A 17,000-nucleotide genomic window follows, 5' to 3' on the forward strand; every position below is an offset into this window, starting at 1 on the left:
GAGTTCACTTTCACTCTCTTTTCGCAGACTAAAAGCCAGAGTTTTATCTCAGAAGCTAAGCAGAGTCGGGCCTGGTTAGTACTTGGATGGGGAGACCGCCTGGGAATACCAGGTGCTGTAAGCCTTTTGGCTTCTCCAGGCGCATGCAGTTTGACTGCGTCAAATGCAAAGGCAGTCCCTGTTTGACTTTTTGGAACTGCTCCTTTGTCAGGACAAAGTTAAATGTATGAGGATCAAAGGCAACCATGACCTGGGACACCTTAGCAGATCCAGGATCAGCAAGATGGATCACAGGGTGATCAACAGATGTTTCAACAAAAGACATGCAGAGAGAAGAGAGAAAAATGCTTACAGCACCTGGTATTCCCAAGCGGTCTCCCATCCAAGTACTAACCAGGCCCGACCCTGCTTGGCTTCCGAGTTCGGACGAGATCAGGCGTGTTCAGGGCGGTGTGGCCGTAAGCCACAGTCCTCGTGACAAATATGTGTTACATAGGTGCTGGAACCATACGTTTCCCCTATTTTACCAGAGAGTTGGCTTGAGAGGCTGATGTTGAGCCTGCACGTCGACTTCCCTGATGTGTTTTTTCTCTGCAGCTGAAAATGGGACTCTCAGATAACTTAGTGTGTGTCTGTCAAGCTCCTCTGTTCTCTGTGTGTAGTTTGGTGTTCATGGTCATACAGAGAAACCAGGGAAGCTCAATCCCACGACGTGCTCATAAACTGCGTCTTTTCTAAAGATTATAGTTGTATTTTAGAAGTCAGAATACAATGGCTCCCTGAAACTACCACCATGTACCGCTGGTTTTGTTATTTCACAAGAGTTGGGAAGAGTGCACCATTCCCGGCGGCACTGCAGTACCGGGACGATGCGTGGAGTGAACGGAGCAAGCCCCTTTTTCATCCCCTGTGCCTAAAAATCCATTTAATATGTAGTCCTCATATAGAGGACGTATCAGATATTAAACTGATAAGAACAGATTTTTTTTTCTTTTGAAAAAATTTATTGACACTAATACATCACATTTTCATAAAAACTTCATATTTAAGACATATGTTTTACCTATGAATAAAAACATCAATAAATAAGTGTAATCTGTATAACCACATTTAAAACAACAACAATAAAACAAGTTTTCCATGGGATATTACAGATAAGGTCAATGTTCTCTAAGGTAAAAGTTACATGTGAAGTAGTTCTCATGCGAGTAGCAGTTTGTATTGAGTGTCTTTAAAAAGGAGTGCATTAGTTAAAATGCTCTCTTCCAAGTCCATTTTTTGTGCAGGGGCGCAGTGAGTCCCTACCCAGGGAAACTCATTTCGCTCCCCCAAACAGTAGGTCTCTCGGGATCCTGTCGTGGTGCTCAGAGGAGATCCCCACCCTGTTGCTCCTTCCCACCTGCCTCGCCCGGAGAGCCAGGCCGTCGCTGCTTTGACCTTTTTGTGTGTAGCTCCGGCTCCTTCATCCGAATGGGCACAGAGGCGATTCTTCTTTTTGGATGTGTCCTAGGCCCGCCGCCTGCAGCTCCGGCCGCTTGAGCCGCCGCTGCGGCCATCCGGATCACAGCCACGGGGGGGATCTGCATGCGCTTCCTCACCAGCAAGTTCCTGGAGGTCCACATGGCGTCTTTCATAGCGGCTAGGGTGAGCCACTGCTTGGCAAAGTCATTCTTTTTTATTTTTGTTTGGCTCACCCCATAGAGCACGAGTTGTGCTGTGAGGACCTCCCTTGCTGGCAAGTACGGGAATTGCAAGGAGCCGGCTGTTGCCCACTGGTCTGCAGCAGCGCTGCACTCCCAGAGCAGGTGCCTCACCGACTCGGGCGCGCCACAACCAGGTCGCGGGCAGGTTGAGATCGCTGACATGCCCCGGGAGTGCATAACGGACCTGACTGGGAGGATCTCATGAGCCACCATCCACGACAGGTCCCGGAGTCTGTTTGGGAGAGCGGAATGGTTGACGTTGCACCAAACTGTTGAGGGCTCGCCGAACGCGAGCCCACGCACTGGACTCACTGGTTCCCGCTCCTGCACAACAGAAATCAAAGAGCGGTGGTTTGTTAAAACATGCAACTCCTCTGCCTCCAAGTTAAAATGCTTTAAGAACGTCTGGATAAAAGCATAGGATGGTGGCAGGCTAAAAGACACAGGCACTTTTAGGTCGGTGGGTAAAATCTTCAGTCTTCTGAGGTAAGAACCCATCCAGAATCGTGTCATTGCTTTAGTTTTGGGGTTTCCGGATGGGTCTGTGGCCTGTAGGATGTGCAGTGTAGTGTATCTGCTTCCTAAAAACAAATAAAAATCAGGCACTCCTTTTCCTCCTTTCTCTTTTTGTTTCTTCATTACATCTCTCCTCAGTCTTTCCCACTTGGAGCCCCACAGAAAATAAAAAATGGCTCGGTCCAGGTCTAAAAGCACTTTTCTAGGTGGGATAAAAACAGAACTGATTAGTAAAAGCAAAGGTAAAATCACGGCTTTGATGATTAAAACCTTTCCTTCAATGGTCAGTCCTCTAAGTCCCCAGTATCCTAGTCTTTGCTTTACTTTCCCTACCACGTCTGGCCAGTTTGATGTCCCTCCCCCTTCCTTGTCAAAATTAATCCCCAGTATTTTCTGTTTGGTCTGGGTTATAGTCACGGGGAGTCCTGCAGTCTCAGTCGCTGTCCATGGCCCGTAAAATTGGGCTTGGGTCTTGTTTCTGTTTAGTTTTGCCCCAGAGGCCCGTCCATACCAGTCAGTCAAGTCCAGAGTCCTATTGATGGATATTAGGTCTGTACATAAAATGTTTACGTCGTCCATATATAAAACACACTTTGTCGATAGTCCCCCGCTCCCCGGGACTCTCACCCCATTGATTCGGTGGTCCCTTCTCAAGCTCTGTGCGAGTGGTTCCACACAGATGATGTAGAGGAGGGCAGATAACGGACAACCCTGACGGACACCGCAGTGGATGTTTACTGCTTTTGTCAGATGCCCGTTAACAAGGAATTTGCTGGTAATGCCCCGGTACAGCAGACCCACCCAAGCTATAAACCTTTCTGGGAACCCCATTTTTTGCAGTACCTGGAAAAGGTACTGGTGCGAGACCCGATCAAAGGCTTTCTCAAAGTCTAAATTTAGGACTGCTAGCCGAATGTTTCTGTCTCTCGCATAACAGATGGTGTCTCGGATCAGTACGAGGCTGTCGGTTATCTTCCTCCCCGGGATGGCACAGGCTTGATCCGGGTGAATCAGGTCTTCTAAAAACAAGGACATACGTGAAGCTAAAAGTTTACTAAAAAGTTTACAGTCAAAGTTTAAAAGTGTAATCGGTCTCCAATTCTTCAAGTCAGTCTTGTCTTTTTTTTTGTGAAGAAGAGTCACTATCCCTGCTCTAAAACTGTCAGGAAGTCGCTCAAGTTGCTCAAATTCCATAAAAACAGTAAACAAGTCAGGTGCTAAAATATCCCAAAAGGTCAAATAAAATTCCAAGGGAAGTCCATCTTGTCCTGGGGACTTCCCTTTCTTAAAATTTGTAAAACATTTATTTAACTCTGAAATTGTAAAATCTTGGGTTAAAAGCACACTGTCTTTTACTGTTTTTTCTATGAAATTTAAAACTTCTGTCATGGTGTCCATTTCAACAGGTTTTTGTTCGTACAATTCACGATAAAATTGTTCAACAGCTTGTTTAATTTCTTCCATTGAATCAACTGTGCACCCGTTCTCTTTTGTTAGCTTTAAAATGGCCCCCCCTTTATTCACAATTTTCTTAAAAAAATACCTTGTGCACTTCTCTCCTTCCTCTATTTCTCGTTCCCTGCTTCTTAAAATGACACCCTTACTTTTAATATCTGCTAAAATCGACATCTCTGTTTTCACTTGTTTTATTTCATCATTAAAATCCATCCCTTGTTGGTTTAATTTAAAATAGCGCTGTAGTCGCTTCTGCAGTCCCATCATGCGTCTGTTTTCCCTATTCTTTTTTCTCCTACCTGCCTGTCTAAAGAAAGTCTGGGTCTTTTCCTTCACCATTTCCCACCAGTGTGCACGTGTATCGTTAAAGTCTTGAAGGGTCTGCCACTCGTGGTACTGCTCCCGGTACTGACTAGATAAGAACAGATACTACACTTGATCTTAGCCAAAAGGCCGAGAAGCGATAACCCTCCACTGTTTCACGTCCGAGAGCCCTTCCTGGCACAATGCGCACTTGTGGCGGTGCTCTTTTGTTGCCTACAAAGCGTCACTTTGCACCTCCGCCCACCCGCTGCAGTGAGCACTCTTCAGCCGTTTCAGATGGTACAACTTTGCACTCCCGCCCGCTCAGGACAAAGTTAAATGTATGAGGATCAAAACCAACAATGGCCTGGGACATCTCAGCAGGTCCAGGATCAGAAACATGGAGACTGAGGGCCAATAGAAACAGAGGTGTCTGCCAACCAATCAGCAGCAGCCGAAGCTGGTTAACTTCCTCGTGTCTGTGTGTCTGTGTGTGTCTGTGTGTGTGTGTGTGTGTGTGTGTGTGTCATGGGGTGATCGGCAAATTTTTCAACACAAGACATGCAGGACGCAGAAGTAAATATAACTGTATTTTTTTGAAGAATTGGAAAGAATTGTCCTTGTGGATAAAAATCACGTCATTAACATCCATTTCTGTGACGGAAGTTAATAATTATTTGTGTTGACAGCAGCACCGTCACTGTGAAGGAGAGAGCATGAGAGTGTTAGAAATAGTAGCTGATGGATCACTATTGTCTATACCTGGGTGGTAGAACACAAACAGTTCTACACATAGATTATATAAACCACCCCAGTCAGAACATCACCTGAGATGTCTACCCTGTAAGGGACATTTGTTTTTTGAGGTGTGGGAGTTAGAGGCAGCTGGAAGCTCTAACAGTCAACCAGCCACAGAGGATGAAGCTCTGATCACTTTTTTCTCATTCTCATGAGAAAATCTCAGCAATCTCATTGCTTTACAACTTCACCGCTTGACTAGGCTCATGGATTATCTATATACAATACATCTTCACTGTAAAGTCCAATAGCTGTCCTGACATACATACATTCCTTAACTTTACTAGGTTAATTACCATATGCACTTATGACTGATTTTTATGAAGTAAAAGTTAGTTGCATGGTGAAAAATGCAAAAAACTTAGTGTTTAGAGGGAAGATGACTTTATTTAGAGTGAAGCTCATTCAACAATAAGTAGCAACACAGTCTCACTCCCACTGCGCATTCAAAGAAGAAGAAGTGTGCATGGTGCAACATTCAGTCTCTCCCGCTCAGCAAAGTATATTAGGTCTATGTCAGCAACGCAGCAGTCCAGCACACAGGCCGGGGCACTGAGGGCAGCCTGCTGAGTCCACTTTTTTTTATTCTTTTGAAGAAGAATAAATAAGGTAAGTTATCAAGCAAGTATGTTTGTTAATATGTTTTAATTACTGCTCTGACAGTTAGCGTTCACTAGCTAACGTTAGCATTAGTTAGCTAGCTAACGAACCAAACAGGCATAACGTTAGCCTGTTCAGGCCATGGTTAAGGCGAGTTTGGGCGGTTTCCCAGTCCTGTGATTATCTTAAAACCTTAGAAAAGTTCCAAAGCCTAATTACTTTGAAAGTCGCACATTTGAAATGTTGTAGCATGAGTTTTCCGTTTTCCCCAAATTGACAGCGATGGCATTTTGGCCTGACTTTCAAATTTGCAACGTGGAAATGACAGTTTTCAGTTAAGGCAGCATGAATGTGTTTGATGCAGAGAGGAGGATAAATGAGGTTCATAATGCACTGGCGCTGTCTTTCCTTGGGGAAATGGTGAAGGCTGGTGTAGTAGCATAGATGCTTTCGCATCCTATGAGTCATGACGGCCCTAATTGCACACCGCAATAAGGGTAAATAGCCATTTACTGCTGGTGGGATGGACTATATAGCCCAGTTACCTCCTCATCTCGCTCTTTTTGCGCTCCGTGCCCATATTATTTCCCAGCAGAGTGGCTGAGCTCAGGTGTCTTGCTCCGTGTGCGACACATAACCCAGTTGGTTTGAGGTGGTATTACTATTTTCAAAATAAATTGGCAATTGGCAACAATTTATCAAGAACCCATTTTAAATTTGGAACTTCATACCAATATTGTTCCATATGTAGTATCTATGTGGGGGAAAATTATGTTTGTAGATCAATGACCAAGAAAGAAGCATCTGTTTATGAAAGTAGGATAGTTTTGAGGGGATTTTTTCAACATTATAATTACAAAGTAAAAAGAAATTTAGGCCTCCTAATTTGGAGAAAATTAAATTCGGTATAAAGTTCCAAATTGAAGATGTGTTCTTGATAAATTGTTTAAGCCAATTTATCCGTAAGGTCACTGTGAGTGTTCATAATGGCCAAATGTATTAGTCTCTCCTGCGTCATGGTGCTGCGCAGCCAGGTTTTCAGGCTGAGAAAGAGCGCTCAGATGCTTTGACAGATATGGGCAGGGCAAGGGAAAGCCTAATGATCTTCTCCACCTCTGACAGCATGGAGCGGGGTTGGTGCTGCAAGGTTTGCAGGATGGACCCCTTTGCAGGAAAGCCCTCCTCTGTCCCCCGTCCCTACACACAACTATAAAGAATGTGAAGGGGACAAAGGGCCTCCTCACACTGGAGGGCAAAGTTGTTCAGGTATGTTGATTTGTCTTCATCAGAAGAACACACTAATACACTCAGATAAATTACCGTGCTTAATTGTAATTCAGAGATACAAACATTTTAGGTAGACAAAGTAATGCCTACCAGTATTTGAAATGTTTTATTACAGAAAAGCTGTTGCAATGACATGTTTAGGTCTAATTAGATCACTAAGTGACTGAACTTGTTCTTATTTAGCTCTCAGCTGTGAAAAAGGTCCGCAGTGGGAGAGAGGAGGTCCCGCTGCGTGAGGTGAAGCTGCAGCAGGTAAGACCAGAGAACGGGAGGATTGGAGAGGAGGGACAACCTCTGTGGTTTCTAGATAAGGGAAGATAAAATAAGATAACTTTCATATTCTGTGAGTACCTTAGTAGTCTATGGGAGTGTGCTAACTGTCTCTTTCTGTGGCGCTGGTTGTTTATATGTTTACTGTGGTCACTTGTAGGCTGCACATTACAGAGTAATCTCTGGTGCCTTTATAGTTCTGACATCTCATACTGTGTTCTGTACAGGATAAAGCTTCTGCCTCCCTCACGCTGTGGCGGGAAGCTGCAGTCCAGGAGCTGGACCTCGGCAGCCAGTGCAGGATTACCCACTTAAAGTCCAACATGGATGCAGGAGGGGACTTCCTGCACACAACACCCTACAGCAATGTAGAAGTAAAAAGCATTCTAATTCATCTAATCTAAAAACACATTCTAATCAGGATCAGAATGAGCTTTATTTGCCAAGTCGGTAGGCACATACAAGGAGTTGTTTTCTCTGGTTTAAACATGTAAAAGGCCACATGAAGTTTGGAGGTCTGCAGCAATTGACTCTGCAGAAAGGTCGCCAACCTTCTGCAGAGTCCATTGCTACAGACCTCCAAACCCGCTCTGTCATTTTACGTGGCCGACCACTTGGTGGCTGAGCTGCTGGCGTTCCCAGTCGCTTCCACTTTGTTCTAACACCACTGACAGCTGACTGTGGGATATTTAGGAGCGAGGAAATGTCTCCACTGGACTTGTTGCACAGGTGGCATCCTATCATGGCACCACGCTGGAATCCACTGAGCTCCTGAGAGCGAGCCATTCTTTCACAGATGCTTGTAGAAGCAGTCTGCATGCCGAGGGGCTTGAATTTCTACACCTGTGGCCATGGAAGTGATGGGAACACCTGAATTTAATTATCTGGATGAGTGAGTGAATACTTTTGGCAATCTAGTGTATATTATACAGACATGAAATGGCAAATGATCTGACACAATTGAGAAAGAGATTAAAGAAATAAACAAGGAGTAAGAAAGGGGTTTAATATCTAGCTGCAAGGTATTATGGGACATAAGTGCTGTTTGTTTTGGCAGGTGCTGATTGTGACTGATGAGGCAGCTGGAGTGGAGGTGATGGGCGTGATGGAGAGCAGCACAAGGGGAGAGCTGGAGCTCCTCATGTCCAGCACCGAAGTATTTTATATTTCCCAGGACTTGTGGGAGCCCTTGAAAAGGGTAAAGTCTTTCTAAATATAAAATATATTGGGAAAAAAATCATTAACATTGAGGCAGTGGAAAGACCCTGCCCTCTGGCAGAATAAATTTCATATATATGTATATAGTTTACACATAGTTAATATTGTTTTATGTTCTATTTTTATTAATGACGTTTCTTTGAAAATATAATAAAAATGAATTTAAATCCAGCATTTGGCTCAGTTGTATTGCTGTGGTAATATAGTCTGTGAAGATGAAGTGAAGATAAAAACTCTCCCAACCGAGGCTCAGCTCTGAAATGCTACTGACAGGAATTTCAGATGTGAGATGGTGACAGAGGGAGGACACCTGGAAGAAACCCTGGACACAATCAGACTTCAGATTTATTAATCTATTCAATAAAGATATATTTCAGTACTCTGTTTTAACGTAACATATAACAGTACAGATGTACATGTTCATTTATTTGTCATTTCAGTTCAGTTTTATTAACACAGACACAATTAAAAGAAGTAGCTTAGCTAAGGAATCCTACAAAATGCACCGTAACTTCTGTTCAATCCCGAGCACGCACAGAAGTGTGGGAAGAAAAAACTGAGTTTTAACAGGAAGAAAGCTCCATCAGAACCAGAACCAGGAAGGGCGGCCATCTGCCTGGAGCAGCTGGGGCTGAGAGGACAGAAAAGAGGGGACAACAAGCAGCGTAACACCAGGCCAGGGACACCTGCTGAGAGAGGAACAAGTTAATGACAACAATGATGTCACATGTACATGGAGAGGAGAGGTGCATCATGGGAGCTCCCCCAGCAGGCTGGGCCTATAGCAGCAGAACTATGGGATGTTTCAGGCTCAGCTGAGCCATCCCTAACTATAAGCTTCATCAGAAAGGAAAGTTTTAAGCCTGATCTTAAAAGTAGAGAGGGTGTCTGCTTCCTGAAGCCAAACTGGCAGCTGGTTCCACAGAGAGGGGCTGATAACGGAAGGCTCTGCTCTGCCATTTACACAAAAGGCTGAGATTAACATTATGCAGGACAGGTCCGTTCCCTTGGTCAGTATATAGCTCATGCAAATTTGACTGTATCCATTGAACTTATGATAGAATCATGCACCGTATTAGTCATTTTGGGGAACTCTGATTAAAGTTTTAAGAATGTCTCTTGCTGAGATTACATTTTATAACATTTAAGTCTAACACACCATGTTATTGTGATAAAATGAAAGGTTACGACTCTTAAATAAAAGCTACAAGATGTCCAGGTTACACATATATCAATAAAGATGAAGAAGTGCTCACGCAGTGTTGTGTTCATTCCTACTGATGACAGTCCAGTGAAAATGAGTCGCCCCATGTCATTCTTGGAGGACACCCCGTCAGAGTCTCGTAATGTCTGGATGACGAGTTTGAGTGACAAATACAAAGCCAGACCCGAGACCCCAGAGTATGAGGAGATGTGCTCGGCTGATTTTGCTGCTAGCTGCAGGTTTGTCAGTGCAGACCACTCAAAGCGTGATGGTGTTTCACCACTTCTGAATGAGCTGGGATTTGTCCAAAGGCGGAAAAATGATAAGCCCTCTGTCATCAGATATAACCAATGTTCCAAGGAGAAGCACCCCGAGCAGTTTTATGCCAGATTACTGAGACTGTACCTTCCTCACCGATCCGAGTATGAAATACCAAGTGCCCATCTTCCCACCTACGAGTCTTTGTACAACTCTGGCTGGGTGCAGCTCCCAGGCTCAAACCGTCCTGAGAGCGTGAAAAACATTACACAAACACACAGAGACTAATATGAGAAACACACTGAGGAGATTGAGAATGCACTTGTAGAGTTTGAGGAGAGCAGAGAGCATGTGATGGATGAATGGTGTAATCTGGCTCCTGAATCTGAAGTTGTGATGATGAGCTGCAGCAAAGAGAGCCAGACGATGAGCAGGAAAATGTGCCCGACTATTGTCCTCAGTCTGCTGCTGTGACAGAAATGAGAGCCATCAGAGAACCCCCAGCTGTGGATCCAGCTGTGCGGCGGCAGATGTATCAGAACCTGAAGCAGAAGCAGGCCTGTGTGTTCCATGCTATCAGAGACTGCTGCATTAAACTTGTGTGTGGCCTAAATCCAGAGCAGTTTTTCTTTTATGTCAACGGTGGTGCAGGAACAGGAAAGTCCCACCTGATGAAATGCATTTACTCAGAGGCATCTAAGATACTGAGCAAACTGCAGCTACATGCAGAGGAGTTTGACATATCAAAGCCAACTGTTTTACTCTCTTCTTTCACTGGAACTGCAGCTTTCAGCATCTGTGGCACAACACTGCACTCTCTGCTGAAGCTTCCACGCAGTCTGAAAGCACCAATCCAAGGACTCGCTAACCAACTGGATGAACTCACATCTGAACTTTTTAATGCTCAAATCCTCATTATCGATGAGATCTCCATGGTTTCAAAGCCTCTTTTTGCTTATGTGGACGCAGGACTGAAACAGATCAAAGGCAATCAGAGAGCGTTTGGTGGAATGTCAGTTTTAGCTGTTGGAGATTTCTATCAGCTGCCGCCTGTGCGCCAGTCTAAACCTCTGTGTGTACACGACCCAGCAGATACTGACCTGTGGCAGGAACATTTTCAGATGATCACTCTGACTGAGATCATGAGACAGAAGGATGATGTTGCCTTTGCAGACGTGCTGAACAGGATTGGGGTGAAACCAAAGGCAGATGAGCTGTCTCAGGCTGACAGAGATTTGTTGTCACAGGCCATCACTGAACCAGCTCTTTGTCCCACTGAGCTTCTGCACATTTTGCCCACCAATAAGTTGGTTGATGAACACAACTCAGCAGCACTAGCTTTGTTCCATTCCAACATTATCACGATGGATGCAGATGACTTCCAGAAAGATCCCGAACAGGCAGAATGGCCCGTAAAGACACACCATGTAAGGGAGGCCGAAATGATTTAGCCCACACTCTGAAAGCTGCTGCAGGGGCTCGTGTCATGCTCACCAGAAACTTTGACATTCAGAACGGTCTGGTTAACGGTGCTTCTGCCACACTGATGTGCATAGTGACTTCTGAGGATGATCAACACATCACTAAGCTGGGCCTGAGGATGGATAATCAGACAGGTGTAGCAAGAATCCAGAGTGGAGCTCCAGAATCTGCCAATCTGGTTTACATGGAGAGAGCAGAGGAGAAGCTGAAACAGAACGGAGTGCTACGCAGACAGTTTCCTGTGAGGCTGGCGTTCTCCTTCACTGTCCATAAAACCCAGGGCCTCACAACACATGCAGCTGAGAGACGTCACCCTGCTGAGAGCTACATAAGCCATACCTGCTTCAAAGACTTTCTGCAGGGACACCACGTCCATATTTCTAGAAATGAGAGCAGCTCCTTCCAAAGTGGGATGAATGCCGTCTCTCCAGGTTTTCTCCAGAAAGATTCCCAATTATCTATGTAGCCCACGTTGTTTGCTGGACACCATCTGGACAACCAGCGGTTGAAGGAGGACATGCGGCTAAACATGTCATCACTGGTCAGATTTGGCAGGGGTCCAGAGAAAACTACGGAGTCCCACATTGTTTTGGCAAAATTACACAACGATGCAACATTAATTTTAGTGACCTCCGATTGGCGTAACCGGGTGTCATTAACGCTGACGTGAATAACAGTTTCACCGTATTTACGTTTATCCTTAGCCAGCAGTTTTAAATAGGATTCTATGTCGCCCGCTCTGGCCCCTGGAATGCATTTGACTATGGCCGCTGGTGTCTCTAATGCCACGTTTCTGACTATAGAGCTGCCAGTTACCAGGGTTTTGTCCTCAGCGGGTGTGTCGCTGAGTGGGGAAAATCTATTTGAAGCATGGACAGGGTGATGGTGAACAACGGGCTTGACTTTAGAGCTATGCCTCTTCCTGACAGTCACCCAGCCACCGTGTAATCCCGGCTGCTCAGGTTCTGCTAGGGGGAGGCTAATGGAGCTAGCTACGCTAGGTGGCTCCACACTGGCTAAAGGGACCTGGCTCGCTATCGGTTGATTTTCAACAGTGCAGAGCCGAGCTTCCAATTAAGATAACCTCGCCTCGAAAACTACAAAAAGACTACATTTGTTACATGTACATTATCGCTAAAGGAGGCAGAGGAGTAACTAAACATCTGACACACGGAGCAGGTGAAAGCAGGAGATGAAGGGAGAGAACTGGTAGCCATGCTAAGCTAGAGAGCCAGACACACCACTAAAAAGTGAGAATAAAGATTAAAGATCTGTAGGAGTGTGTTAGAAAAGAATGGTAAGCTATAGAGTTAACTATGCAAAATTGTGTAAGTTATAGGTAGAAATAAAGTGATTATCAGTAGTCCAAGAGGAGAAATAAATTCCACAGTACACAAGCAAGGTAACAGGAAGTGATGCAATACGTCTTACCGCAAAGCAAAGCGTCACAGCGTCAATCAACCACCACTTCACCACAGGGCCAAGACTCCTTTAATGTTGGGCATGTTCAGTCTATGTTCAGTCAGTGTTGCTTCCATCTTTTATTTTTATTTCAAAGTTCTCTTATTCTAAAGTGGAGATTAGTTGCCAAAAGTATGTGTAAATGAATCTGTAACACTACAAATCCCTGCTGTGAGTGTAAACTTGTTGAGGGTCAACGTAAACTCCAAGTAAAAGCCGGGATAACGGTTTGTCTAGCTAAAAATTGCATTGTAAAAAAAAAAGAAGAGCTGTTCACTTAACTGTCAGTGGCTTTAATGTTGGGGATGTTCAGTCTATGTCCTCAATAACTTCACTCATGTTGAGTGAAGGGAGAGCCAACTGCTCCAGCTCCAAACAATATAGGAAGACAGGACATTTTTGCAGTTGTTATCAGCACTCTTAATTAACAATTTGGGTGAGCAAAGAGAGACGCATTTGAGATCAAGGAAGGTACCCAAAGTTAACCATCAAGCTTTCCGTATAGGTTTATTAAAGTATGAGGGCTTGTCCAGGATTTGTACCTGGAACCTCTGGCACCCTAAGCAAGAATCATACCCCCTAGACCAACGAGCCAAAAGGTGGTCTTTTTGTGTTTTGTGAGAGCGCGCGGACAGCTGATGTAGCCATGGAATCCTGGGAATTTGTGATTGCTTTCTTTCTTCTTTGACTTTTCCAGAGCAATGAGCCTATATTGTTTGGAGTTGGCTCTCCCTTTACTCAACATGAGTGAAGTTATTAGGCACATACACTGAACAGCCCACAAAAACTCCTGAGACCAATGAGTCAATACTCACCGCCAGGTTCCACCAATTCACATCACATTTTATCAAGAAGCCCAACTTTAAGACAGAACAGGTCTATATCTCCATTTCTCTAACATTGACTTGAAGCGTTTCAATCTGGATTTATAGAACAAATACCAAAACTGCTTTAGATAATACTGCAGAGGGTGTGCTTACATGATACAGGTACTTATGAGTGGATCTGTCTTTCAAATTCCAGATAAGAAATTCATTTAAGAAGGACTTGAAGCAACTTCGGAATGAGTGGCGGAGGTTTGAGCTGTATTTCCCTATTTGGGGCTTTGATTCCAAATGCATTACTGTAAATGTTATAGTCATTGATTCAATCCTTCTCTGATTTCACAGCAAAGCAGAGACACAAGGCCAGTAAACCAGGGAAGGGCTTGTCCAGGATTTGAACCCGGGACCTCTCGCACCCAAAGCGAGAATCATACCCCTAGACCAACAAGCAAGGGTTTGCAACTTTAGGCGTTGTACGAGCGCCGCAGGCCACAGATAGCAAAACGATATCCTCGGAAGGTACATTCGATCATCGAATAGAAACATCCTACAACTTTCAGTTCAGCTCACTCATTGTCAGTGTTGCTTCCATCTTTTTTATTTCAAAGTTCTCTTATTCTAAAGTGGAGATTAGTTGCCAAAAGTATGTGTAAATGAATCTGTAACACTACAAATCCCAGCTGTGAGTGTAAACTTGTGGAGGGTCAACGTAAACTCCAAGTAAAAGCCGGGATAACGGTTTGTCTAGCTAAAAATTGCATTGTAAAAAAAGATGAGCGGTTCACTTAACTGTCAGTGGCTTTAATGTTGGGGATGTTCAGTCTATGTCCTCAATAACTTCACTCATGTTGAGTGAAGGGAGAGCCAGCTGCTCCAGCTCCAAACAATATAGTAAGACAGGACATTTTTGCAATTGTTATCAGCACTCTTAATTAACAATTTGGGTGAGCAAAGAGAGACGCATTTGAGATCAAGGAAGGTACCCAAAGTTAACCATCAAGCTTTCTGTATTGGTTTCTTAAAGTAGGAAGGCTTGTCTGGGATTTGAACCTGGGACCTCTCGCACCCTAAGCGAGAATCATACCGCTAGACCAGGGGTCTCCAACCTTTTCCCCTCTGAGAGCTACTTTCACAAAATAAAAATGGCCGAGAGCTACTCGTGTTTTGTAACATTTATTGTCATCGCTCATTTTGAACAAACAAACTCAATAAGCCTTCTTTTCCTGAACATTTGCAATATGTTACTGTCCACATCTCACATTCTGTATTAAAACATAAAAAATAAAGAACAAAAATTGCATTCACAATAAAAACCATTTAGTTCAGTTCAATATTGAGCAGTGAAGGTGTGTGTGTGTGTGTGTGTGTGTGTGTGTGTGTGTGTGTGTGTGTGTGTGTGTGTGTGTGTGTGTTCAGAAGTTCAGCCTTTTTAGCTATTGAGATGACTGACACTGCAAGGAGTCAACAAGAGAGGTGTATGCTGGAGTGTATCCACTTAAGTTCACTCTTATGGAGTCATTTAAATGTTCATCGGTCAGTCTCGTTCTGAGCTTTGATTTCAGGACATTCATGTCAGAAAAAGCTGACTCACAGAGGTATGTAGACCCAAACAAAGCAGACATTTTCAGAGCTGCTTGGTGAAGATTTTCATAATCATATGGCTCTACCAACCTCCAGAAATGCTGTGAATGCTGCTGAGACTTTAACTGCACATTGTTCTGAAGGTTTATAACCTCCATTTCCATTTCCACAGGATCGACTCAGAAAAGTTCAGCCATCTGTCCTGAAATCTCACTTATGTCCACATTCATGAAAGGGTTGGGCATAAATGTCACACAGGGCTCAAGTTTCTCAAAGTCACTGAATCTGTCAGCAAACTCCTGTCCAAGCCTTGATAAGAGGTCACAATACTTGGACACATTTAAAACGTTGGCTGCACCTGTGTGACTGTCCAGCATCTTTGAGATCGAGGGGAAGTGCTGAAATCTTCTGCTTTTCACTTGCTGAATGTACAATGACAGTTTTGCACTGAACGACAACACTGATCATGTTGTCGCCATCGTAAACTCCTTCTCACTGGCCTAGCAAGCCAGACCTGTACAGCTTTTATTGACGCTGGATAGCAGTGTGGGCGGGATAAACGGTTGTCTGTCAAGTTGCGTCTGCACTCAACGCCACGCAATAGGATGGCGCAACAACCAATCAGAGCGTCGTCCCACCAACAGAGCAAGCTGGTAAATTAAACTTTTACCGTACCCGGTGAGCAAAACTCCGAAAACGTCCTTTTTTTTCAAGAAAAACTTAAGTGCAGTTATCTGTTCGTCTCGCAAAGAAAATTTTATATTAAAATCTTCTAGAGTCGCTACCAAAGCCAACTCGAAAGCCTGTTCGCTGGGCGCAGCCACTGTTTACCTCTCTCTGGAACTACACACTGAAACGTAGCACCTCTGTCGTCACTGGGTAGCCTGGCCTCCGACCCCGCTCCTCACGATTTGATTGGCCTGATTAAGTTTTGATTTTCAGCCTCGCAAAACGACCACAAGTGACTAGACTAGCCCGGGAGCAAATTCAATTTGCGGTCGCTGGTCAGTGACCAGTCGCTGGTTTGCTGAGAGACCAATTAAGTTTTCAAATTAATGTATGATTCATTGGCCCTTTGGCGAGCTACTTGGAAAGGGGCGGCGAGCTACTGGTAGCTCGCGAGCGACCTGTTGGAGACCCCTGCCCTAGACCAACGAGCCAAAAGGTGGTCTTTTTGCGTTTCGTGAGAGCGCGCGGACAGCTGACGTAGCCATGGAATCCTGGGAATTTGTGATTGCTTTCTTTCTTCTTTGACTTTTCCAGAGCAATGAGCCTATATTGTTTGGAGTTGGCTCTCCCTTCACTCAACATGAGTGAAGTTATTAGGCACATACACTGAACAGCCCACAAAAACTCCTGAGACCAATGAGTCAATACTCACCGCCAGGTTCCACCAATTCACATCACATTTTATGAAGAAGCCCAACTTTAAGACAGAACAGGCCTATATCTCCATTTCTCTACCATTGACTTGAAAGCGTTTCAATCTGGATTTATAGAACAAATACCAAAACTGCTTTAGATAATACTGCAGAGGGTGTGCTAACATGATACAGGTATTTATGCGTGGATCTGTCTTTCAAATTCCAGATAAGAAATTCATTTAAGAAGGACTTGAAGTAGGGGCGGTTGGTGGCGTAGTGGGTTAAGCAGCCGCCCCATGTACAGAGGCTACAGTCCTCGCTGCAGCTGGCCCTGGCTCGACTCCCGCACCGAGTGGCTCTGTGCTGCGTGTCTTTCCCTTTTAAAATACTTTTTAAAAAAAAGGAAGGACTTGAAGCAACTTCAGAATGAGTGATGGAGGTTTGAGCTGTATTTCCCTATTTGGGGCTTTGATTCCAAATGCATTCAATGTTATCGTCATTGATTCAATCATTCTCTGATTTCACAGCAAAGCAGAGACACAAGGCTAATAAACCAGGGAAGGGCTCGTCCGGGATTTGAACCTGAGACCTCTCGCACCCAGAGCGAGAATCATACCCCTAGACCAAAGAGCCAGGGTTTGCAACTTTAGATGTCATATGAGCGCCGCGTGCCACA

General features: G+C 44.4%; 1 non-coding gene and 2 pseudogenes across 1 annotated transcript; all 3 read right to left on the reverse strand.

Moving 5' to 3' along the window:
• Positions 1-345: 345 nt before the first annotated feature.
• On the reverse strand, positions 346-464 carry LOC142375337 (5S ribosomal RNA). Its single transcript, XR_012768931.1, has one exon. It is a non-coding gene; the product is annotated as a 5S ribosomal RNA (ribosomal RNA).
• A 364-nt stretch (positions 465-828) lies between these two features.
• LOC142370524 (U2 spliceosomal RNA) lies at positions 829-1,007 on the reverse strand (annotated as a pseudogene).
• A 3,041-nt stretch (positions 1,008-4,048) lies between these two features.
• On the reverse strand, positions 4,049-4,139 carry LOC142370751 (U2 spliceosomal RNA; annotated as a pseudogene).
• Between the last annotated feature and the right edge of the window lie 12,861 nt (positions 4,140-17,000).

This window comes from Odontesthes bonariensis, chromosome 2 (assembly GCF_027942865.1).
Source record: "Odontesthes bonariensis isolate fOdoBon6 chromosome 2, fOdoBon6.hap1, whole genome shotgun sequence".
Classification (NCBI taxonomy): Eukaryota; Metazoa; Chordata; class Actinopteri; order Atheriniformes; family Atherinopsidae; genus Odontesthes; species Odontesthes bonariensis.